Source organism: Nilaparvata lugens, chromosome X, assembly GCF_014356525.2.
Source record: "Nilaparvata lugens isolate BPH chromosome X, ASM1435652v1, whole genome shotgun sequence".
NCBI classification, from domain to species: domain Eukaryota; kingdom Metazoa; phylum Arthropoda; class Insecta; order Hemiptera; family Delphacidae; genus Nilaparvata; species Nilaparvata lugens.
In genome coordinates, this window is record NC_052518.1 from 68,809,119 (window position 1) to 68,834,821 (window position 25,703).

The 25,703-nt window shown below is 31.0% G+C and overlaps 1 protein-coding gene and 1 long non-coding RNA gene across 2 annotated transcripts in view; one reads left to right on the plus strand and one right to left on the minus strand.

Annotated features, from left to right (window-relative positions):
• LOC111050182 overlaps window positions 1-25,703 on the plus strand; it is a 117,358-nt gene that overhangs the window by 15,190 nt on the left and 76,465 nt on the right. The window lies entirely within an intron of this gene.
• LOC120354410 lies at window positions 15,076-17,857 on the minus strand. Its single transcript, XR_005572995.1, has 3 exons — window positions 17,736-17,857; window positions 16,290-16,411; window positions 15,076-15,124 (listed from the first exon to the last, which is right to left on the minus strand). It is a non-coding gene; the product is annotated as an uncharacterized LOC120354410 (long non-coding RNA).

A 25,703-nucleotide genomic window follows, 5' to 3' on the forward strand; every position in this document is an offset into this window, starting at 1 on the left:
AATTTTTGAAATACTGAAACTAAATGTTTCTAACGGGTGATCCTCATAGAAAATGACCCTCGTGAGATGATTTCAGCCGAAATATGCACTTTTTTTGTTAAGAAGGTATAGGAATTTAATTTGATGATTCCTATGTTGAAATTGATTGAATGGAACTAAATGAATGATGAATTAAATTTAATGTTGAATGACAAAATTGAACTTTTGATAAAATATTGAAAATAAACTGTTACAAGTGATAAACGAACTTTGCCAATTGAAAACATCACAGGTGGCGGTGGCAATCATATGATTCGCCACATAACCCCCCCGGGCAGACGATTTGGCCATCCGAAATTTTGAAGCTCATTTTTTTCGTGGAACAGGGTGGGAATGCTGAGGTGAGTCGTCTTGAAGGATGTATGCTGGAGAACTCAGTGTCGAATGATAATTGGTTGAGTTGGATTGGTAGAAGTTGATTGGTTGATTGTTGATGGGTTGAGTTTGTAGAGTTGATTGGGTGGGAAGCATAGACTAGAGGCTTGTGGTCTGTGCAGATAGTGAAGGGATGTCATTCTAAGAGGTGGCGAAAATGCTGTACCGCTTCATAAACAGCAAGTAGATTGCGATAGTATACTGGCCAGCAACTTTCTTTCAAAGATAATTTTTTTGAAAAGAAATCAAGAAGTTGCCATACGCCTTCAACCAGTAATAAGCATTCTCCAACTGAGTGTTTAGAGCCAAACTTTTCATCCTTGAATGTTTACTCTTCTTTCACATTCCTTAATTACATAGTACTGTCATTTATGCATGCTTCATCAAGAAATATTGCTCTCTCTATCAGTCCAGATGTTTGGCGGTATTCAAAAAGTGTCTTCTTTTTATTATGTTGCTCACTACTTGATTCATTCTTCAGAAGTGTAATTTTCATTTTTGTAAAAATTAAAACTTGAAAGTGTTCAATGCAAAATTTTATCTTTTAATATGTTAATAAAAGTTTTAAAAATTCATTTTTTTAGAATTTTAAATTCTCGGCAAAAGTTATCCAATTGATGCTGTCATTTTGTGAACTGTTCACGTTGAACAGAAATTTGTTCAAATCCATCGTGGTGGATAACTTGAGTAATTAGGTAATTTTTAGGTAACTTTTACACACATGAAATATCTGTAAAAATGCTTGCTTTTCAATCACGTCGGGGTCACCAATATAGGAATTTAATTTGTTGATTTCCTATGTTGAAATTGATTAAATATGAAAATAAAACTGTTACAAGTGATAAACAAACTATGCTAGTTGAAAACATCACAGGTGGCAATCAGATGATTCGCCACAAAGGCCTTGAAAAGGTATTATAATGAAAAATTTTTATTTTGTCTGCAGAACATGATTTTCTATTTTTGGGTGTATTCCCCCTCCCACCACTACTAAATTCTAAAATTCCTAAGGAATCCTGTTCATAATTAATTGTTCTTTCACGTGATGTGTGGTTTTTTATCTATACTAGAAAAATATTCAAATTGTATAGGGTAGAAGTGGTAGGTTTGCATAATTTTGAAAACCCCTCAAAAAATACACCTTTTTTGAAAATTCGTAGCTCCTGAACCAAAAATGGTAGAATCCTGCGCGACCACTCAATTTATTGGAAATTTTATTATCTTCAGTTTTGTAGGGAATGATTTTTCTCCAAAAACTCGAGGTTTTCGAGATTAAATGGAAAAATTGAAAAAAGTCCAAAATTTTAGGGGTTCTTGGGGGTTTTGGGGGTGAAGCCTCCCTCTGGCGTGTTAGCAAATTTCAGATTCGAATTCAGCGCCCCAAAATACATATAGAACCGTCGAGAAAAATTCTTTCGGGGCTGTTTCCTGAAAAACGACCATTTGACTCACGAATAAGTGTATAAGTGAAGGTTGAAGGTAAGTAATAGTGAAGGTTGCCTTGATCGCAGCGGGCTATGGTGTGACGTCATGCTGCGACCTCTTGGCACGGCGTAACATGTATTCAAAAGTAAAAATGCCTAACTTTGATCCCTTATAGCAAATTAACCATCAACACTACATAGAAGTGAATGCCATCAAAATGTTCAGCATTTTATCCTCTTTGAAACAATATCAAAACAAATTTTCAATAAAAATTCTATAAATGTTACTGGTGAGTATAAAACAAATCGTTTGAGTACATGATTCGATTCAATACATACTATTTCAAATGAGTTTTTTGAACTTTCTCTTACTTTCTCTCACGTCGTTGTTGTTCTTTCTCTTATTTAGATTCTCATTAAGAAATTTCTTCCTCATGAAGGTCCTTTGTTTGTGGAAAGATCTGGCAACTTCTTCGGGAATTTCAGGATATTTCTCTGATGACATTAACATAATTTTATCAACAACAACAATGCGAATCCATTAACGGTTTCATAACATTATCACAAAAATAACCAATCTAAATCTGCCCTAATAATGTATTAACATCATTTAAACATTATATAGATTTTCATTTATCCTAATTATGTACAAAAAATCACAACTTTCAATGTTGTTATTTCATCAATAAATAGAGTGCATTTTACTACCGTACTGTACGGTAGTTGAAACATTTTATGAGAAACTGACAATGGTATTTAAATTTAGTTAGTTAAAGAGTATTTGAATTATAATTAAGATCTATTCTTATTCTTTCAGACCTGGAATTTTTTAATGAATTTTCTCACCTGATTATTGTTTATATTGTTGTTCTTGATCCCTGTAATACATAAAAATAGAAAAAAACACAGGTTGGATAGAAAAAGGACCTGTACAATTGTACGGGTTAGGCTTAGTCTCAGTGATCATCCATTAATTTTCATGCAATCAGACACATTAAAGTTATTTAAAATTTGGTGGTATAATGAGGTCATATCATTCAATATAATTTTTCTACATTTTATGATACATGAGTTTGTATGTTGGGGATGTTACCCCTCCTCCCCTCCCCCCCCCCTGGAACTATTATTGAGTGATATCAGATTCAACTCAAATTCATTGAAATGAAATCTTAATTTTTGATGCAATTGACCTTTAAAATTCATATATTACTCAAGAAGATACTCAATAAAATATCAAATTTTCAATATTATTTATTCATTTCTAATCATACAGTTATTCTAATGATAATGCAGCTACTGGAAGCCTAGAATAATAGTCATCAATATTTATTGAAAAGTTATTACCACTTATTACTAAATATATGACTAATCTTTAAACTAAACCTATATTTTTTATGATTATGGTTACCCTATCCACCTTTTTCCTGAATAGATGCCCACATAGGCTATTAGCCTGTGGGCGGTGGGCACCAGTGTAATGAAGTTATGATTGTGATTAATGATAAAAGGACTTACAGTTTTAGGTGAGTTTTAAACCATCAGGAAGTGAAAATGTATAGCTGATAAATATATATTCATTGAATAAACATGCTAAAAGTATCAATACTCAAGCTCAATTTAGATTTTTTTGACTTGAATGTAATTCAGGTATTCTTGTTTTAGTGACACATGAATGTAATTTTCTTAGAAATTTATTAACTAAATTTAATAGAATTTACTATTTACAAATGCAAGGGATCATATTATAACATTTTATAAACTTCTAATCCAATTAAAACCTGATTCAAACTGTAAAAAGAAACAACAGAATCATAGGTTTGTTTTGACAAACTGTAACAATTGAACACTAAAAGCACTCAATTTCGAAAATGATGTTCCGGTTTCTAAAATCGATGTAGCTCATAGAGTTCCAACAAATAACAAAAAGACTATTCCACCAATACTAATAAGATTCAATAACAGAAGTGAGAAAAATAACTGGTTTTCTAGATATAAGCAAGTACAGAAGGATCTGAGAAAAATGCAACCACCAGGACAACTGAGAACTACAGCAGTCAATAAGAATCTTCAAGATGGGCCAGTATACATCAATGAAAATTTATCAGCATACTATCGTGGTCTTCTGATGGAAGCGAAACACTTTGCCAAGGAGAACGGATATAGATATACGTGGGTCATGAATGGGAAAATATATTTACGTAAGCAAGAAGACTCAAGACCTATCAGACTGGTAAGTCACGCTGATCTAGACAGTCTAAAGTGTGCTAGTAGATCGAACTCGTCGGTAAAAAACAATAATGAACGTTAGTAATACAGCACGCATGCTTTGATGTCAGTTAATTGCCAATAGACTTTCATATTTTTATGTCAGCAATAGAAGAAATATATAATTTACTAGATAAGGAAATAAAGTTAACTAATGAAATAGAAAAATACATAGATTACTCACCGTCAGCTAGAAATCAATTGAATATTATAAATATATTTCATATGAATATAAGAAGTATTTCCAAAAATTTTGACGAACTGGTAGTATTTTTGAATGATTTAAAATTTGATTTTGATATAATTATCTTGACTGAGACGTGGATATGTGAAGAATCTCTATTTGAATATAAAATAAAGGATTATAGAACATTTAACAAATGCTCCAGGTTAAATAAGTGTGATGGCATTTGTATATTTGTTAAGGAGGAGGTCATGTTTGAGATTTATTCAATAGATATACAAGAGGCTAACTCGTTAAGTTTGAATGTAGAGATAGGCAATATCAAATTACTGATAATTGCAGTTTATCGCTCCCCTAGTGGTAATGTTGCTACATTCCTAGACAGTATTGAGAATAGCCCCCAATCAATTCAAGATAAGAATAATTGTGTCTTTGTTGGAGATATGAATATTGACTTGAATGCAAATAACAATATAACAAGTGAATATATTCATATACTAAATAAAAATGGTTTTGAATCCTTTATTAATTCTTTCACGAGAGTAACAGAAACTACACAAACTTGTATTGATCATATTTTTCTCAAGACTAATAATAATGATATAAATGAACAATCTTTTGGTAATGTATTAAAAACATCAATTACAGATCACTTTTCGACTACTTTACACATCCATCTATCAAATAACAGACAGGCGAAACAAAAAAGTAGCTTTCCTATAATTGACTATGCACTACTGACTAAACGCATTGAAGACGAGGACTGGGGGTTCTTGTACTCTAATGATGACGTCGGTATTGATTCATTGACGGAATTGTTTGTGGAGGGACTTAGGTGTCATTTATAGAGAATTCTACAAAGATGAAATCTATTCCACATAAAAAACGAGCCTTAAAGCCTTGGATTACACCGGGTCTTATCAAGTCAATAAATGTAAGGGATTCAATGAAATTAAAACTAATTAAACAGCCATATAACACTTTATTAAAAAACAAGTTTAAAGATTATAGAAATAAGTTGAATGAATTGATCAATATCACTAAAACAAATTATTATAAAAATAAATTAGAGGAACACAAAAGCAATAGTAATAAGTTATGGAATGTTATGAGGGAAATTATTGGTAAAAATGCTGACAAAGGAAATAATATCAAAATTGACCCCAATAAATTGAACAATTTTTTCGCAAATGTAGGTAGAGAATATGCTAGTAAAATTCCGGTTATAAATGTAGATTGTGATGAAATATACAACGACCACTTCCCATTAATAAACGAACAGTTTACCCTGAATCCTGTTACGAGTGATGAGATTAAGTGTATTATAAAAAATTTGAAGAATTCAGCAAGCCCCGGACTAGGCCATATCAATAATATCACAATAAAGAAAATATCTACTTGGATTGCAGAACCTTTATGTTTCATCATTAATAAATGCTTTGAGGCTGGTGAATTCCTGATTTGCTTCAAGACAGCCAGAATTAAACCGCTTTTCAAGTCAGGTAACGTTGATCTTCCGGAGAATTATAGACCCATAAGTTTAATCAGTAATCTAGCAAAAATAATGGAGAAAGCAATCAAAACTAGATTGATGGGTTTCATAAAAAATCACAACATAATTCATAAGGATCAATATGGCTTCCAAAGTAACAAAAATACTGAGGATGCTCTGGCCGCCTTTACAAATGAAGTTTCTGAAGCCATGTCTTCCAATAACAACAAATGCCTAGCTATAATGATTGACCTGGCAAAAGCATATGATACCATACCCCACAATAAATTACTAAAAAAATTGGAGAGGTACGGGATTAGAGGACTCCACCTTGAATTATTTAAGAATTATTTAAGTGATCGGACACAATTAATATCTGATAACAACAGTTACAAATCAAATATTACAAAACTTAACGACTTTGGATTACCGCAAGGTACTTGTCCCCGATTTTATTTTTACTCTATATCAACGACATCTTTAAACTAAATATTGATAGTTCGAAAATAATTTCCTTTGCTGACGATACGGCTGTAATAGTTAAGGACCGCTCATGGTTAGAGACGTACTCGAGAGCAGAAAGAGTAATATCCATTGTTAAACAATGGCTTGATATTAATACATTGAGTATAAATAAATCAAAAACTAAATATATTACATTTTCTCCTACAATAGTTGGTCAACCAAATGATGCTATGAATTTAAAAATACATACAAATATTGATTTTGAGAAATGGAAGGATTGTGCATGCCCTCAACTGAAAAATGAAAAATCTATAAAGTATCTGGGCATCATGGTTGATTGTAACCTTAAGTGGGAGCCTCATATAGAATAAATCTGTAAACGCTTAAAATTTATTTCCTTTATCTTTTATAAATGTACCTCCACTTGGACCCGATTCTTCCACTACCGGATACCTACTCGCTCTATCTCAACTTGGACTAGATCTCCCACTACAAGTTCTTCCTCAATCTTCATCTTATTCACCATTAGGATTATTCATCACCGGAACTCCACACATCTACATCTTATTGTGTTTAGTGAATTTTTTGAACTAGTGCTATAAATAGTGAAGGGAGCCGAACTGCCAAGGCATACTCAATGCACTCGAATCAAGAGACTTTTTCATTTAGGTTAAGTTTTATCAGTCTCATCCCCATTTTCCCCGTCATGTGTCGTTCTGAGGTCGGTTCACGATTGGTCTGCTGCTTCCATGATGCCTCTCACTGACACGTCAGCTCACTCGCCCTCAAGTAGGTATGATTATTTCAATAATAGTAATAATGACGCAGGTATGTTTCTAGCAAATAAGCTCCACTCTTTCAAAAAACTTTTCAAGGCTGCTCACCTTAACGTACAATCCCTCAGCTGCCACATTGATGAACTCAGAGCAATCTTCCGTTTTTAGGACTTCAATATAATCGGAATTACGGAACTCAAAGATTAGGTACTTGAATTCGTTTATGACAAACAATTTTTTTTTTTTTTTTTTTTTTTTTTTAGATTACGTCCTAAAGACTCCAGTCATGGAGTATAAGACAAGTCATGTTATTACATAATAATTCTAACACTAAGTAGTTCAACCTAGTTTAGGTTTGAAAGGAATTCTTGTACACTATAAAAAGCTTTATCAACTAAATATTTTTTCATTTGTTTTTTGAAAATCTTCAAATCATCATTACTTTTCAAGATTTGAGGTAGCTTGTTATAAAATTTCCTACCAATATAATCTGGTTTTTGTTCAAATAACCTACTATTGTGACCCATTATATGATAATCTGCTCTGTTTCGCGTATTATACTCATGAACATCTGAATTCTGGATCACACCACTCTTTTTCACATGCATTACAACTTCATATACATACAAAGATGGCACAGTTAATAGACCAAGCTTTTTAAATAAAGGCCTACAAGAGTCTAACCTATTCACTTTCTCTATACATCTGAGTGCCTTCTTTTGAATCTTAAACACTCTGTCCATATTTTGTTGAGATGAATTACCCCATACTAAAATAGCATACCTAATATGAGATAGTATAAGTCCATGGTAAGCAGTTAACAGTAGTTTTTTATCATTCAGCCTAGCAAGCTGCCGCAGGACAAATACCCCAGATGATATCTTATTACATATCCTCTCAATGTAAGGATGCCATGTTAATTTCCTGTCCAATAAAATTCCCAAGAATGCTACTTTCTCTTCTTGGTCTAATTCATTTTCCTCTACAAACACATTTATTTCTCTATCCTCTACTGAATTATATTTACTTTTGAATTGTAGGAATTGACATTTCTTACTATTTATTGTTAATTGCCTTTGCTTCAAGAATTGGACAATTGACTGTACTCCAGTAAAAGCATTTATTTCTAGACTATCTAATAAATAATTGTTAAAGATAAGCGATGTGTCATCAGCAAACAACAGAGCTCTGTGATCTTTTAACTCTTTTGGTAATTGGTTCACATACAACAGAAACAGTAAGGGACCCAGAATTGAGCCTTGAGGTACTCCAGCCTGGACCTCCAGTTTTTGAGATTTAATTTTTACTATTTCATTCCCATCCACCTTGGTAAGTTCAACACACTGGTTTCTACCTATGAGATATGATTCAAACCATTTTAGTTCTATACCATTCACACCTACAGTTTTTAGTATTTCCAATAATATTCTATGGTTCACACAATCAAAAGCTTTGGATAAATCAAGAAATATTGCGGCTGCCTTCTCACCTGAATCTATTATATCTATTAGTCTTTCAACAAGGGATACTATTGCAGTCTTAGTAGATTTCCCTTTCTGGAACCCATGCTGTTCATCACATATGAAATTAATTTCTTCCAGGTGCATCAATAACCTATTTAAAACTACTCTTTCAAAAATTTTACTTATTACATTTAGAATACTAATGGGTCTATAATTTTCAACTCTTTCAGAATCACCGCTCTTGAAAATTGGCAAAATTTTTCCTTGTTTCAGATCATCAGGGAAAATACCCTGCTCTAGTGAAGTATTAAGGAGATGCAATAAAGGGTCCAGTAATTCATTTTCACATTCTTTTAAAATTTTGCTTGAGACCCCATCCAATCCTACTGTTTTTTTGTTATTCAAATTTTTTATTATTCTTGACAACTCATCTCTTGATAATGGATGAAATTTAAATACCTTTTCAATTGGCTCAGCATTTAATGTAGTTGTATTATAAGTATTAGTGTTCAGTGACTTTTGGAGATTATATGCAACCTGTTGATAATATTTATTGAAAAAGTTACAAATGTCTATACTATCATCCATATAATTTCCATGTTCATCGATTATCCTAGGGACATTAGTAACTGTATCCTTTTGAGCTGCTCTCCTATTTCTATTAATTACCTCCCAAACAGCAGAGTTAAAATTGGTACTAGTTGTTAATATTTCAGCTGTTTTCTTACACTTAGCTTTCCTCACTTCTTTTGCATAGTTTTTCTTCAGACATTTGTATTTGACCTCACTCGGAACATCCCTCACTAATTTAAATTCCTCATAAGCTTCCCTAACAATATTTCTTTGAGTAAGGATATCTTCAGTTATCCATTCATCTACTTTGTTTAATTTACTTTTTACTTTGACTTTTTTTATCGGACAGCATACACTAATGTGAAATCTTAGAGTATCAATGAATTGCTTATATTTGTAATTTAGGTTACAACTGTTATAAACACTACTCCAATTTTCTTGAAACAGTTCCTGCTTCAAACAATTTATATTTCCTAGCTCATATTGCTGAATTTCTTTCACAAAAGTTTTTTTTCTGCTTGGATTCTGGCCCTGCAACTTAACATCTAAAATTTGATAGTTATGATCTGATAGATCTGAGCTACCTAACCTGACATTACAACCTTCTATATTTGTGAGGATATTATCAATAATTGTCTGTGAAGTTCGAGTTACTCTTGTATATTCGTGGACCTTAATTTCTAAATTATTCATATTAATAATATCTCTAATATCCTCTGTCATTTTATCGTGCCTGGCAAAATCGGTATTGAAATCTCCTACTACTATAACATTTGTGAAACGAGCGGTTGTAATTTCCAAAAGTGTATGGAGCAGCTCACAAAATTTTTGCCAGTCTCCATTTGGTGACCTATAGATACCTAACACTACTACCTCAAATCGATCATCAATTTTTAACCTTAGTCCCGTCACCTCTAAATCCATCTCAACAGAAAATCTCTTAACAAAATCCAGTTCATAAGTTTGGGTATGTTTAGCATTGCTAGTGAATATACATACACCACCACTTCTATGAGCTATTCTACAAAATTCTGATCTCAGTGAATAGCCTGGAATCCTAACTTGATTTATTTCCTTTATTTTTAAGCCATGCTCTGTGAAAATAACAATGTCAGGATCCTCCTGTTTAAGAAATACTTCTAATCTGTCAATTTTGTTGCGAAGATACTGAATATTTTGATGATAAATACTAAAAACCTTACCATCTTGTGCTACTCTATCTCTAGCATTTGTAGCTATTTCCCTTTTGCTGTTTTGAGCCAATTTACTAAAAAATCGTTATTTGTTTTTTTGACTGTTTTTAAACCAGAGGATTGCAAACGGCTTTCAATCAGCTCTGCCATTCTATTACAAAAGATTACTTTGCCAGATCGATTTAGATGCAACCCATGATTAGTGAAGTTATGTCTTTTCAGCCTTTCATTTAGAAAACAAATCCCCAGTTGTTTAGAATTCTTATTTTTTAGGCTGTTGATTGTATTATGGATTGATTTGTTTGTCGAATTGATTGCTTCATTTAATTCTGGCCTATCAAACCTATTAGGAATAGTACTTATTATTAAGTTTAGTTTTTTGCTGAGTGGCACAATTTCCTTGATTTTTTCCGTTACTTGAGGAAGATGATTCAAGTTAGGTTCATTTATATTATTTGAGCCACCCAGTACAATTAGATAGTCATTTTCATCAAAGTCTTTAGTTTGTTCCCTAGCTGACTCTACAACTGCATTAATTGATGCACTTGGCTTGAAAAAACATTGGACATCAAATTTATTTTTTAATCTTTTATCAAGGAGATCACTGCAATCACGTCCATGACTGGACGTCAGTAGCAGAACTCTCCCTTTCCTATCTTTATTTCCCTCAGCTATATTTTTGGTTGCTGTCTTCAAAACCTCACTGTATGTTTTATTTCGACCATTTGAATAGACCAATAGACAAGACTCTAAATCACTTTGGCAGGGAATAAAAGAATTCGGGCTTGGCAAGCAGAAATCGAATCCACAAATTGACTTACCATTGAACAATATAAATGACCATTTCGTTTCACACTCTAACCAACGCGACAAAGTTGTCATTGCTAATCATATCAATGATCTTGAAGAGCAGGTTACAAACTTGAATTTACCAATTACTGATCAATTTCATTTCCATCCAATCTCAGAAGAAGATACTTTCAGAGCAATTCAACGTATTCATAGTAATGCTACGGGTGTTGACAAAATTCCTATTAAATTTATCAAGAAAATGTTATTTGCTGTTTTACCAACCATTACATACATTTTCAACAAGTCAATTGAAGAAGGCATTTTCCCTGAAAACTGGAAGTTTGCTCTGGTTCGCCCTCTAAATAAAGTTCCATCACCCAATAAAGTTGAGGATTTTAGACCAATCAGTATTTTACCTGCATTGTCCAAAGTGCTAGAAAGACTCATTCATGGTCAAGTTGTAAAATTTCTAGACAACAATAGTAAGCTTCATAACTTTCAATCAGGCTTTAGAAAATTCCATTCAACTGAAACAGCTCTGCTTTGTGTCACTGATGATATAAGGTTAGCTATTGACCAAAGAAAATGCACCATCCTCACCCTATTTGATTTTTCTAAAGCATTTGATACTGTTGATCATACAGTCCTTCTGAATAAGTTGGCTATTCTTGGTTTCAGTCACAACTCGTTAGTTTGGTTTAAATCCTATCTATTAGGTAGGAAACAATGTGTATCTGTCGGTGACAAAAAGTCTACTTGGAAAAACGTTATGCATGGAGTACCACAAGGTTCAATTTTAGGCCCTCTCCTCTTCACTTTGTATGCTAATGACCTTTCTTCCATTATAAAATTCTCCAGTTTCCATACTTATGCAGACGACCTTCAAATATATTTAAGCTGTCCCATAACAAAAATTAACGAAACAGTTGGAATAATGAATCAGGATATCAATTCGATAGTGGAATGGACAAAGAAAAATGGCCTTAAGCTTAATCCCATCAAAACACAGCCCATTATAATTGGATATTCTCGTCTTATAAACAATATTGACCTTGAATCGATTCAAAAAATTAATGTAGATGGTAATGACATTCCTTTCTGTAGCTCAGTTAAAAATTTAGGCATTATTATGAATAATACTCTTGACTGATCAGAACAAGTGAACAAAACTTGTAAAAAGGTATTCTCAGCCATGCATGCATTGAAGAAAATGCACGATATTCTCCCTAGAAACATTAAATTATTATTGGTTCAATCTCTCATCTTCCCACATTTAATGTATTGTAATTCTGTTCTTAACGATATGCAAGTCACTCTGAATGATAAACTACAGCGTTGCCAAAATTATTGTCTACGTTTCGTCTACTCTCTCCAACGCCATGATCATATCACCCCAGCCCACATTGCTAGTTCAACATTAAAGCTTCCCAATCAAAGGCTTTTTCGAATAGTCAAGCTTGTTAGAGATATCTTGAAATACAGTAATCCGAACTATTTTAAAGATGATTTCAAATTTGTTTCTGAAGGTAGGAGGATAGATGCTTCACATACTAGAACCGGAGAAAGTACTTTAAGGATACCCAATCATCGAACTACTATTTTCACAAAATCCTTCTTAGTCAGTGCCTGTCGTGCATGGAATGCACTTCCTGTTTCTATCAGGTCTATAGGACTTAGTTTATCTGTGGTTATGGGTAATGAACTTTTTGGGTTGTCCAAGAGGTAATTCCAGAATAATTATTGGTGATTTAATTCAATAAAGTGAATTAATTGCTTTTTATAACTCAGATAACTTTTCCACAATTATTAGTTTCTTCAATTATACTAGATTCTATGCTTTATAGGCATGTCAATCAAAGAGTTAACTTTTAATTTCCTATCCTTGAAATTTGTAAAGGTAAACTATTTGGAGTAACTGATTGTATTTCATTATTAATAAGATATTATTTTATTAACTAGAAGCATTCCATTATTAATAATATATTATTATAATTATTTTATTAACTAGAATCAATTGCCTTCAAAGAGTCAATGCATGTTCTTTGAATCACATCGTGTAGGCTTATAGGTAGGCCTACCTACTTGTATGAATACCATCTTCAAAGGCCTATTGAAGCTCTATCGAAAAAAATTCAAATTATTAAATAAGTGCTTTACTTTTGGCATTTTTGGAATTTTGCGGGTTACATTACACCAAGAAAAACCGATATTGTAAACCCTTTTTAGGCAATTTTATTTTAGCAGTCCCCTTTTTGATCATTGGATAGGTACGGTCCAGGCTGATATACATATATCAGAATCGTGAGGCCCATTGACTGCCTAAATCAATATGCCTTCTCAGGCAAGGTTCAATTAGGGACTCCTCACCAATAAAAGCTATACGAATATTGAAAATTATTATTATAGAATAACACATATGACATATGTGCAAAGTGTATTCAAACAGGCGAACTAATTCTAATAATTAATGTTGAGATAACTATATCTTGCTAGAATAAACAGGTTCTGTTATGGTTAAATAACACATAGCCTATTTTAAAATGGATAAATATTTATTAACCCTACAGAGACACATTTTATGCTAAAACAGTAGACACGCTAGGGTGTTGAACACCCCAATTCAATTTTGCATTTTTCTTTGAAAAATATGAAAAAACAAGTACTTAGACCATACTTCATAATTTCTCAATCATTTTTGTTCCAAGTGCAAACAGAAATCAAAAGTAAAGCACTGCTTATCAATATTTATACTAATTTTAGAAGTACGTATGTTCCGCCTAAGTGTTGGAGCTCCTAATCCGGTTTGAACGAATGGCTTGATCATTGCCAATGACAACTTCATCAAAAACTCACGTCTCTTCATTTTATTGTTTTGAATCTCAAGTTGTAGGGAATCATAGCATTTATGACAATCTGAACCATCATCCCATACCAAATTCGTAGTGACAATACAAGTAAATCTTTGTAATAAAAGTGTTTTATAAGATTCCTACGTAAAAGACACTCTGGGGTGTTACACACCCCAAACGAAGAACAAGATGAGCTGGTGACCTTGTAGAATGCTATTACTGACTGAAAGTGGTGGAGAGTAGTTGAAAATACTACAAAACTAATTTAGACTGGGCATAAATTCCCATCTGTTTGATATTGTCAACTACAGAACAGAAAAAAAAATCCCTGGGGTGTGAAACACCCCAGTGTGTCTCTTTAGGGTTAATTAAAGAAGGTAACATTCCAAAATGAAACATGATTAGTTTCGACATTTCCAATAAGGACTCTCTTGATAATGACAGAATTAGAAACTGGTCATGCTTATTTTGAATACATTAGGGTAGGACGACTAGTTATTTTCTATAATTAAACATTAAAGTTGCCCTATTAAAATTAATACTTTATTAGATATTCATTAGAATTAGAGTAGCCATTCAAACTCCTTCTTTACTATAATGTTCTAAAAGCTTATCAATTTTAATCAAAACCTTGGAAATATAGCCTAGAAGGTAGAATTGGAAGTGATTATATTTGATGTGGCTTGGAACATAATATTTTCAACTTTTGCTTGAGTTATTTTTCATATTCAAAGAATTATTACCCCTTCAATGCAGTACATAAGTACTATTACTTAATTCTTAATGCAACTCATAATTGTGATAGCCTACCCTATTTTATATCCTATCCAAGTCTACTATTATTTAAAAAAAAAAAACAGAAGCCATACAGAACCAATATTGTTTATAACAGTTCGATGCTGTTGGGTTGAATATAGTTTTAAAAATCCCTCAAGTATAAACCATCACATCAAAACTAATTTTATTAGCTTCAGTTTTTTTCAAAACTACCTGAATTGAAGCAGTTAGCAGGAGCGATCGCCCCCTTACCCCCCCCCCCCCACAAAGAGGATATTATTATGAATAACATGAAATAAACACATCAAGATTTACTGAAAAAATTAATATATTTCTTAGATTAGTCCATCTCTTTCTTCTGTAGGCTACTACATCATACATGAATCATATCCATGGAATATTATTCATAGTTGATTTTCTTTGTCATCCTCTACTTCTGGCTGGTACACCACTAGGCCTGAAATCAAAAAGTTATTGATAATTATTTATTATTCATTATAAAAAAAACTTGCAAAGTGAATTCTGTTTGCAATCTGTATAAGTTTTCAATTATATTTATTGGCAAGGAACCCCCCCCCCCCAATAATGAAAAAGTAATATTATATGAGAAATTCCAATAAATTCCCACAATCAGTTGAATTATTATTAGCATCAATCTCCATGCACGAATTGGGATTAATCAGTGTGCCCCAAGGTCGAAAGAACTTGTTGGTGAACAACATATTTTTGGATACCATGAACAATTCATTCATTTCTGTGGTCAGTAGGTGTACTTCTCGACCGTTTGGTTTACTAAACTCTTCCAAAATGTACTGCATAAAGTAATTATTGGTTCTATATTTAGAGAAACAAGTTTAATGAAACAAATGGAAATATAATCAATTAATTGCTTAATCTGAAATGATGATTATCTACAACATTATAAGTAGAACTAAGTGATTTGAAAATAAATACCAAACTGTAAATACATAAGTCTCTCAAAATAATGCAGGTATTTCATCCATGAATTCAATCATAAATTTTAAAAGGTGGAATCACTGTCATTAAAGCTATTATTCAGTGTTTTCTACCAGCACTTGCTCAGTGAATTTTTAAAGTCATCTATTCATAGTTCTAATGTATGGTCATTCATAAAGTTCAACATTCACTCAAGATCAAGATGGACAGTTGAGAAGAATGTTTTAAAAACAATGTATTCACTTATCATTCAGGGAATAGAGCTGTTCATATTTGGGATTCCTTCCATAAAGAAATTTATTTAACAAAATCTAATAATGTGATAACATTTTAACATCAAATTATTGATTTTTTAATGTTATCACATTATTAGATTCTGTTTCATAAATTATTTCTTTATGGAAGGAATCCCAAATATTATGAACAGCTCTATTCCCTGAATGATAAGTGAATACATTGTTTTTTAAACACTCTTCTCAACTGTCCATCTTGATCTCATGTGGTTTCACGTTGTTTCGAAATATTGTATACTGTAAGCGTTTAATGATTTCAAAATTCAGTAAGTTTTACTATTATTTTAGTCACATACCTGTTGAAAAAATGGGAAACTGTATAAAATGACATCGCCTATATGAAGTTTAAAAAATTAGTGGAATTTATCTTACCTAACTAACTTATTCTAACTATGGGTTCCAAAGAATTTTTCCATCCTGGTCAACAAAAAAGAATTCATATGCATTTCCTTCTGAGCACATTCTCTTCAATATTTTTTTTTTGTAAATGGTACCTGGAAAAAGAAACATATTTAATCTTTCAACATATATCCATTTTGTAGATAAAGTGAAGTTAATCATCAATGATAGATAATACATAGTATGGACTTTGAATAAATTAGAAGTGAACTGGGCCTCAATAAACTATTTACATTAGATAGACTATACATACTATAAGTATATAGCCTACTTACATTTGTAGCACATAACACAAAAAACTTTAAAGTTTTATAATATAAATTAAAACAGGAGACACACGACATAGATAGATTGAAAACACTGAAAAACTTACATTACATTCTCTGCTCGGAAAATTTCCGATTATAATGTAAGTTTTTCAGTGTTTTTAATCAATCTATGTTGTGTGTCTCCTGTTTTAATTTATACTATTTACATTGATATACCTGGCATCACGCAATATATCGATCAATAGAGCATGAATAAGTTTTTCAAATACATTACTATTTTAGTTTTAAATGTGTTTGGTAGCAATGGTCAACCAGAAAAATAGTACCTATTTTATCTTTTTTTAATGGCAGTCTTTCAATATTCAATTACACTGACTCTGATCAAGTTATTTCTATAACAATCTATGTAATTTTGTTTCCAAGTGAATTTGAATTAATTAAAAGAAGATTAATTCATAGATAGGTACCAAAGAAAAGTAAATGTTCTAATAGTCAGGTTAGTTTTGTTATTGTATTGATAAACTATGGGTTTACAATATTTTGAGGTGCAACAAGGATAATGGAAGTTTAGGACTTAGAATGTAATGAAATAGGTACTTCAAAGTAAAATGATGATGTTATTTTCAATAAATCTGTTTGTGAAAACTACTAGCTGCATTATAAAAATGTATTTTGTGATTAGGCCAACTCAATGAAAGTGTAAAAGATTGTTAGCATGACATGCTATCTTATCTTATCATGAAATGCAAAATTTTATCTTGGTTGAATAATGTTTGAATCTGATCATTTAATGTTAATCTAATCAATCAAGCTTGAATGAGTTTAAATCTAAATAGGTGATTAGATTTCTCTCTTTCTTGTGATAATTCTCTACCATACACAAACTGGCTAGTCTAGGCTTTACATTATTATCGAATACTAGAAATTATACTTTGAAGAAATAAATAAACTTTCGTCAACTTCTAACTTCTTGAAAAATGAAAAATATACCAATTTAGACCTAGAGACTAGGTTATTGAAGGCCTACTACAGTAGGCTACCTGGATAAAAATTGTAAACATGCTGGTAGGCTACCTACTTATAAAAATTATATCAAATTGCTTACGGTAGATCTAGCCTACTTTATTATGAGAAATTTAAGTCTACTTACTTGAATCATCTATCACATCAGCAATTTTTAACCATATTCTATTTTTCAAATAGGTAATTCGTTGTGCAGGTCTGGAAAGTACAAAACTTTGAACTGTTGCATCAAATTTATAACAAATTTTACGCCTTTCTGTTGTAAATCCATTTTCAATTTCTCTTGTAAAAATTATAAGAATAAAGAAACCAATGGAAATATTTGATACCTCAATTTTCTACTGCAAATTAATTTCACAGTATAATAGTAGCAGTCCGAAATCTGACAACCAACTGCAAAATAACATCAAAACAAACCATCCAACAATTAAAGATTGAGGTTAAAAGGAACATGGCGTCTGATCCAGAGAAAGATTATTCTGCGGATGTCACGCCGATTTCACCCGAAATTAGTTCTTTTTCGACAAAACGGTTCACGAGCAGTGATCGCAGTGATCGGTCAAAGCAAAATAGCATTGTGATGATGGGCCTTAAAATGAACGGCGACAGCTCGTCTCTTATTTGAGCAGTTCTTTTTTCTGCTCAACTTTCTGCCGATGGGTGCACACTCCCATAAGAACCAATGTTAATTTAAAGTGAATTCTGTCATGTGCCCCTTACAAAAACATACCTTTAGTGAGCGCTACACACCCGTACATTTGTGTGGCTCCAGTCGGAAAGATGTTTTTGCCATGAAAATTAAGTATCCCATGGACGCATTGAAATCAAAAATAACATTCTGCTCTAAATAATTGATGGAAAAGTGGGTTTTCAGGACCCAGGCTTATGACTAACACCAGAGAAATTTAGGGTCACGACTAGAGGTTAATGTAATAAATGTAGGCTATTAATAAGTTTAACAACTTCACACCTTTTTCCTGGCATTATGAACGATTATTATATCAAAAAATACTGGAAATGAAGCTCCAAACTTTCGTCAACTTCTAACTTCTTGAAAAATGAAAAATATACCAATTTAGACCTAGAGACTAGGTTATTGAAGGCCTACTACAGTAGGCTACCTGGATAAAAATTGTAAACATGCTGGTAGGCTACCTACTTATAAAAATTATATCAAATTGCTTACGGTAGATCTAGCCTACTTTATTATGAGAAATTTAAGTCTACTTACTTGAATCATCTATCACATCAGCAATTTTTAACCATATTCTATTTTTCAAATAGGTAATTCGTTGTGCAGGTCTGGAAAGTACAAAACTTTGAACTGTTGCATCAAATTTATAACAAATTTTACGCCTTTCTGTTGTAAATCCATTTTCAATTTCTCTTGTAAAAATTATAAGAATAAAGAAACCAATGGAAATATTTGATACCTCAATTTTCTACTGCAAATTAATTTCACAGTATAATAGTAGCAGTCCGAAATCTGACAACCAACTGCAAAATAACATCAAAACAAACCATCCAACAATTAAAGATTGAGGTTAAAAGGAACATGGCGTCTGATCCAGAGAAAGATTATTCTGCGGATGTCACGCCGATTTCACCCGAAATTAGTTCTTTTTCGACAAAACGGTTCACGAGCAGTGATCGCAGTGATCGGTCAAAGCAAATAGCATTGTGATGATGGGCCTTAAAATGAACGGCGACAGCTCGTCTCTTATTTGAGCAGTTCTTTTTTCTGCTCAACTTTCTGCCGATGGGTGCACACTCCCATAAGAACCAATGTTAATTTAAAGTGAATTCTGTCATGTGCCCCTTACAAAAACATACCTTTAGTGAGCGCTACACACCCGTACATTTGTGTGGCTCCAGTCGGAAAGATGTTTTTGCCATGAAAATTAAGTATCCCATGGACGCATTGAAATCAAAAATAACATTCTGCTCTAAATAATTGATGGAAAAGTGGGTTTTCAGGACCCAGGCTTATGACTAACACCAGAGAAATTTAGGGTCACGACTAGAGGTTAATGTAATAAATGTAGGCTATTAATAAGTTTAACAACTTCACACCTTTTTCCTGGCATTATGAACGATTATTATATCAAAAAATACTGGAAATGAAGCTCCAAACCTACCATCAAACAATTTCAATCACAAACATTACACAGAATAACCACACAGATGAAATAACGAGAACTCACTTGATAATCAGAATGTACATTAAACATAGGTACTTCATTAACTGGCATGATTAATATTAATAACAGTCATCAATAAAAAATACTAATAATTGTCAATAATAATAATTGTTAAATCTCACTTACCGTTTTCCATTTTTTAGGTTACCTATTTATTTTGTTATTAGGCTAATAGACGGTGTTGATCTCTATCAGCTGTGATTTTGTTTTTAGTGTCTGCTACTCACTGCCTTTTGTATCGCCGTTGAGATTTCATGGCCTCTTGCAGTTTCGTTTTTGTCTCAATTTTGTATTTTAGATATTTTTATAGATAAAGAAACCAATGGAAATATTTGATACCTCAATTTTCTACTGCAAATTAATTTCACAGTATAATAGTAGCAGTCCGAAATCTGACAACCAACTGCAAAATAACATCAAAACAAACCATCCAACAATTAAAGATTGAGGTTAAAAGGAACATGGCGTCTGATCCAGAGAAAGATTATTCTGCGGATGTCACGCCGATTTCACCCGAAATTAGTTCTTTTTCGACAAAACGGTTCACGAGCAGTGATCGCAGTGATCGGTCAAAGCAAAATAGCATTGTGATGATGGGCCTTAAAATGAACGGCGACAGCTCGTCTCTTATTTGAGCAGTTCTTTTTTCTGCTCAACTTTCTGCCGATGGGTGCACACTCCCATAAGAACCAATGTTAATTTAAAGTGAATTCTGTCATGTGCCCCTTACAAAAACATACCTTTAGTGAGCGCTACACACCCGTACATTTGTGTGGCTCCAGTCGGAAAGATGTTTTTGCCATGAAAATTAAGTATCCCATGGACGCATTGAAATCAAAAATAACATTCTGCTCTAAATAATTGATGGAAAAGTGGGTTTTCAGGACCCAGGCTTATGACTAACACCAGAGAAATTTAGGGTCACGACTAGAGGTTAATGTAATAAATGTAGGCTATTAATAAGTTTAACAACTTCACACCTTTTTCCTGGCATTATGAACGATTATTATATCAAAAATACTGGAAATGAAGCTCCAAACCTACCATCAAACAATTTCAATCACAAACATTACACAGAATAACCACACAGATGAAATAACGAGAACTCACTTGATAATCAGAATGTACATTAAACATAGGTACTTCATTAACTGGCATGATTAATATTAATAACAGTCATCAATAAAAATTGTAAACATGCTGGTAGGCTACCTACTTATAAAAATTATATCAAATTGCTTACGGTAGATCTAGCCTACTTTATTATGAGAAATTTAAGTCTACTTACTTGAATCATCTATCACATCAGCAATTTTTAACCATATTCTATTTTTCAAATAGGTAATTCGTTGTGCAGGTCTGGAAAGTACAAAACTTTGAACTGTTGCATCAAATTTATAACAAATTTTACGCCTTTCTGTTGTAAATCCATTTTCAATTTCTCTTGTAAAAATTATAAGAATAAAGAAACCAATGGAAATATTTGATACCTCAATTTTCTACTGCAAATTAATTTCACAGTATAATAGTAGCAGTCCGAAATCTGACAACCAACTGCAAAATAACATCAAAACAACCATCCAACAATTAAAGATTGAGGTTAAAAGGAACATGGCGTCTGATCCAGAGAAAGATTATTCTGCGGATGTCACGCCGATTTCACCCGAAATTAGTTCTTTTTCGACAAAACGGTTCACGAGCAGTGATCGCAGTGATCGGTCAAAGCAAAATAGCATTGTGATGATGGGCCTTAAAATGAACGGCGACAGCTCGTCTCTTATTTGAGCAGTTCTTTTTTCTGCTCAACTTTCTGCCGATGGGTGCACACTCCCATAAGAACCAATGTTAATTTAAAGTGAATTCTGTCATGTGCCCCTTACAAAAACATACCTTTAGTGAGCGCTACACACCCGTACATTTGTGTGGCTCCAGTCGGAAAGATGTTTTTGCCATGAAAATTAAGTATCCCATGGACGCATTGAAATCAAAAATAACATTCTGCTCTAAATAATTGATGGAAAAGTGGGTTTTCAGGACCCAGGCTTATGACTAACACCAGAGAAATTTAGGGTCACGACTAGAGGTTAATGTAATAAATGTAGGCTATTAATAAGTTTAACAACTTCACACCTTTTTCCTGGCATTATGAACGATTATTATATCAAAAAATACTGGAAATGAAGCTCCAAACCTACCATCAAACAATTTCAATCACAAACATTACACAGAATAACCACACAGATGAAATAACGAGAACTCACTTGATAATCAGAATGTACATTAAACATAGGTACTTCATTAACTGGCATGATTAATATTAATAACAGTCATCAATAAAAAATACTAATAATTGTCAATAATAATAATTGTTAAATCTCACTTACCGTTTTCCATTTTTTAGGTTACCTATTTATTTTGTTATTAGGCTAATAGACGGTGTTGATCTCTATCAGCTGTGATTTTGTTTTTAGTGTCTGCTACTCACTGCCTTTTGTATCGCCGTTGAGATTTCATGGCCTCTTGCAGTTTCGTTTTTGTCTCAATTTTGTATTTTAGATATTTTTATAGATAAATTATCCATATTCACTTTTTGTAATCATTTTCAATTATATTTTATAAATTGATTGTTTCTCATTATATCAAATCAAAATCAAATCAAAATCAAATCAAGATCAAAATTGAATCAAAATCAAATCAAAATCAAATCAAAATCAAAATCAAAATCAAAATCAAAATCAAAATCAAATCAAAATCAAATCAAAATCAAATCAAAATCAAATCAAAATCACATCAAAATCAAATCAAAATCAAATCAAAATCAAAATCAAAATCAAATCAAAATCAAATCAAAATCAAATCAAAATCAAATCAAAATCAATCAAAATCAAATCAAAATCAAATCAAAATCAAAATCAAAATCAAAATCAAAATCAAAATCAAAATCAAAATCAAAATCAAAATCAAAATCAAAATCAAAATCAAAATCAAAATCAAATCAAAATCGAAATCAATATTAAAATCAAAATCAAAATCAATCAATCAAAATCAAAATCAATCAAAATCAAATCAGAATCAAATCGAAATCAATATTAAAATCAAAATCAAAATCAATCAATCAAATCAAAATCAATCAAAATCAATCAAAATCAAATCAAAATCGAAATCAAAATCAAAATCGAAATCAAATTAAAATCAAATCAAAATCGAAATCAAAATCAAAATCGAAATCGAAATCAAAATAAAATCAAATCAAAATCGAAATCAAAATCAAAATCAAATCAAAATCAAATCAAATAAAATCAAAATCAAATCAAAATCGAAATCAATATTAAAATCAAAATCAAATCACAATCAAAATCAAAATCGAAATCAAATCGAAATCAAATCGAAATCAAAATCAAATAAAAATCAAATCAAAATCGAAATCAAAATCGAAATCAAAATCGAAATCAATATTAAAATCAAAATCAAAATCAAAATCAATCAAAATCAATCAATCAAATCAAAATCGAAATCAATATTAAAATCAAAATCAAAATCAATCAATCAAAATCAAAATCAAAATCGAAATCAAAATCAAAATCGAAATCAAATCGAAATCAATATTAAAATCAAAATCAAAATCAAATCAAAAGCAAATCAAAATCAAAATCGAAATCAATATTAAAATCAAAATCAAATCAAAATAAAAATCAAATCAAATCAGAATCAAATCGAAATCAATCGAAATCAAAATCGAAATCAAAATCAAAATCAAAATCAAATCAAAAATCAAATCAAAATAAAATCAAATCAAATCAGAATCAAATCGAAATCAAAATCAAAATCAAATCAAAATAAAATCAAAATCAAATCAAATCCAAATCAAATCAAAATCGAAATCAAAATCAAAATCGAAATCGAAATCAAAATCAAAATAAAATCAAATCAAAATCGAATCAAAATCAAAATCGAAATCAATCGAAATCAAAATCAAAATCGAAATCAAATCGAAATCAAAATCGAAATCAAATCGAAATCGAAATCAAAATCGAAATCAAAATCAAAATCGAAATCGAAATCAAAATCGAAATCAAAATCAAAATCGAAATCGAAATCAAAATCGAAATCAAAATCAAAATCAAAATCAAAATCAATCAATCAAATCAAAATCAAATCAGAATCAAATCGAAATCAAAATCAAAATCGAAATCAATATTAAAATCAAAATCAAAATCAATCAAAATCAATCAATCAAAATCAAATCAAAATCAAAATGAAATCAAAAATCAAAATCGAAATCAATCGAAATCAAAATCAAAATCGAAATCAAATCGAAATCAATATTAAAATCAAAATCAAATCAAAATCAAAATCGAAATCAAAATCGAAATCAAAATCAAAATCAATCAAATCAAAATCAAAATCGAAATCGAAATCAAAATCGAAATCAAAATCAAAATCAATCAATCAAAATCAATCAAAATCAAAATCGAAATCAAATTAAAATCAAAATCAAAATCGAAATCAATCGAAATCAAAATCGAAATCAATATTAAAATCAAAATCAAATCAAAACAAAATCAAATCAAATCCAAATCAAAATCAAAATCGAAATCAAAATCAAATCAAAAATCAAATCAAAATCGAAATCAAAATCAAATCACAATCAAAATCAAAATCAATCAATCAAAATCAAATCAAAACAAAATCAAATCAAAATCAAAATGAAATCAAAAATCAAAATCGAAATCAATCGAAATCAAAATCAAAATGAAATCAAAAATCAAATAAAATCAAAATCAAAATCGAAATCAAATCGAAATCAATATTAAAATCAAAATCAAAATCAATCAAAAAATCAAAATCAAAATCGAAATCAATCGAAATCAAAATCAAAATCGAAATCAAAATCAAAATCAAATCAAAATCGAAATCAATATTAAAATCAAAATCAAATCAAAATCGAAATCAATATTAAAATCAAAATCAAATCAATCAAAATCAATCAAATCAAAATCGAAATCAATATTAAAATCAAAATCAAATCACAAATCAAAATCAAAATCGAAATCGAAATCAAAATCAAAATGAAATCAAAAATCAAATCAGAATCAAATCGAAATCAAAATCAAAATCGAAATCAATATTAAAATCAAAATCAAATAAAATCAAAATCAAATCCAAATCAAATCAAAATCGAAATCAAAATCAAATAAAATCAAAATCAAAATGAAATCAAAAATCAAATAAAATCAAAATCAAAATCAAATCAAAATCAAATCAAAATCAAATCAAATCAAAATCAAATCAGAATCAAATCGAAATCAAATCGAAATCAATATTAAAATCAAAATCAAATCAAAATCAAATCCAAATCAAATCAAATCAAAATAAAATCAAAATCAAATCAGAATCAAATCGAAATCAAAATCAAAATCAAATCAAAATAAAATCAAATCAAATCATCAAAATCAAATCAAAATCGAAATCAAATCGAAATCAAAATCGAAATCAAAATCAAAATCAAATAAAAATCAAATCAAAATCGAATCAAAATCAAAATCGAAATCAAAATCGAAATCAAAATCAAAATCGAAATCAAATCGAAATCAAATCGAAATCGAAATCAAATCGAAATCAAAATCGAAATCAAAATCAAAATCGAAATCGAAATCAAATCGAAATCAAATCGAAATCGAAATCAAATCGAAATCAAAATCGAAATCAAAATCAAAATCAATCAAAATCAATCAATCAAATCAAAATCAAATCAGAATCAAATCGAAATCAAAATCAAAATCAAATCAAAATCGAAATCAATATTAAAATCAAAATCAAAATCAATCAAATCAAATCCAATCAAAAATCAAATCCAAATCAAATCAAAATCGAAATCAAATCGAAATCAATAT